The sequence below is a fragment of the Carlito syrichta genome, unplaced genomic scaffold (assembly GCF_000164805.1).
Source record: "Carlito syrichta isolate Samal-C Ts95f unplaced genomic scaffold, Tarsius_syrichta-2.0.1 Scaffold289551, whole genome shotgun sequence".
NCBI classification, from domain to species: Eukaryota; Metazoa; Chordata; class Mammalia; order Primates; family Tarsiidae; genus Carlito; species Carlito syrichta.
Window position 1 is genome coordinate 122,321 of NW_007233647.1, and position 2,088 is coordinate 124,408.

Sequence of the window (2,088 nt, forward strand, 5' to 3'; positions counted from 1 at the left end):
GCTCGGAAGGAGAAACACCGGGATCACGAGGTGGTTTCCCCTTGGGGCAAGGCTTCTCTCTTGCGCTCTGGGCGTGCTGGTCTCGGCGATTTCCCCAAGTGTGGGAGGTTCGGCTGCATAACTCGTGGTAGTGGGGGGCTGCGTTCGCGCTCTCCCCCGTTGTTTCTTGTTGAAGGGAAGACCTGTCAGTTGATTGTTTTGTGCATATGTTCCCTTTTGGGGTGTGTAGTTTGCTGCAGGTTGTTGTTTTTCGTGTCTGGCTTTTTTTTTTTTCTCTTACAATATCCTAAGTTTGTTTGTTTGTTTGTTTGTTTTTAAGGTTTGTGGGTTTTTAATGTCTCATGACTGTAAAAGAGCAGTCTCAAGAGATCCTTAGAAAAAACTGTTCTGGCTTTAGAAGCACTTCCTGTGGACAGTGGAGGGCCCTGCTTCATCATACTCAGGCTTGCTGATCCACATCTGCTGGAAGGTGGAGAGAGAGGCCAGGATAGAACCCCCGATCCACACTGAGTACTTCTGCTCTGGGGGAGCAATGATCTTGATCTTCATGGTACTGGGGGCCAGGGCTGTGATCTTCTGCATCCTGTCAGCAATGCCAGGGTACATGGTGGTGCCCCCAGAGAGGACACTGTTGGCATATAAGTCCTTACGGATATCAATGTCACACTTCATGATGGAATTGTAGGTTGTCTCGTCAATTCCCGTGGACTCCATGCCAGTGAAGGAAGGTTGGAAGAGGCTCTCGAGGCAGCGGAAGCGCTCATTGCCAGTGGTGATGACTTGCCCATCTGGTAGCTCAAAGCTCTTCTCCAGAGAGGAAGAGGAGGCTGCTGTGGCCATCTCATTCTCAAAATCCAGGGCCACATAGCACAGTTTCTCCTTGATGTCTCTCACGATTTCTCGCTCTGCTGTGGTCACAAAGGAATAGCTTCTTTCTGTGAGGATCTTCATGAGGTAGTCCGCGAGGTCGCAACCAGCCAGGTCAAGGCGCATGATGGCACGGGGCAGGGCATAGCCCTCATACATGGGGACATTGTGGGTGACGCCATGCCCTGAATCCAGGACGATGTCTGTAGTGCGCCCAGTGGCATAGAGGGAGAGCACAGCTTGAATGGCGGCGTACATGGCAGGGACGCTGAAGGTTTCAAACATGATCTGGGTCATCTTCTCCCTGTTGGCTTTGGGATTTAGGGGGGGCCTCCATGAGCAGGGTGGGGTGCTCTTCAGGTGCTACACGCAGCTTGTGGTAGAAGGAGTGGTGCCAGATCTTCTCCACGTCATCCCAGTTGGTGATGATGCCGTGCTCGATCGGGTATTTGAGAGTTAGGATTCCTCGCTTGCTCTGAGCCTCAACCCCCACGTAGCTGTCCTTCTGGCCCATTCCCACCATCACATCCTGGTGGCGAGGGCGGCCCACAATGGAAGGGAAGACAGCCCCGGGGGGCATCATCTCCCGCAAAGCCTGCCTTGCAGAGGCCAGAGCCATTGTCACACACGAGCGCGGTGGTCTCATGGTGAGTGTGGCTGAGTGATCTGGGGACTGGAGCACCGAGTGTATGAGAGGTTCTTCTGGTGACTGAGGGCTGGTGTCTGGGCTCTTCTCTTTAGAAATAGGTTGGAATGTATTTTGGGGGAAGCATTTTTGGCTAGTTAGCGAAAGCAAAATGTTTTGTTAGGCAACTAGAGTCTATGTGAGATGTATTTCATGGAACTCGCTTTCCAACGCAGAGCTTTTCAGCAGTAACACCGGGTTACTGCTGAAGTCTGACTTCTTACTGCCTTGTAAGTTTAGCGTTTCCACGGCTCTTAGAGGTGTCTCTTTCAGAGTTTTTGCCTAGATAGCAGTATGGAGGGGGCATTGCTGTGCTAGAGGGTTATGTGATGACCTCATAGAACCATCTAAGGACTGCACCCAGAAGTGGTGAAGACTACCTTGGAAACAAAGCTGTCAGTAGCCCCGCATATGTGGAGACACGACATGCTTGCTCTGTGGACAGAAATGGCTCTCCTGCTGCCTGGGTACCTTGCACATGTCCACCAACGCCCGCGGGTCCCAGCCACCGTCTCCCCTGAGTCTTGGCAAGAAGC

General features: G+C 52.3%; 1 pseudogene; it reads right to left on the minus strand.

Annotated features, from left to right (window-relative positions):
• Window positions 1-393: 393 nt before the first annotated feature.
• Window positions 394-1,584, minus strand: LOC103256467 (annotated as a pseudogene).
• Between the last annotated feature and the right edge of the window lie 504 nt (window positions 1,585-2,088).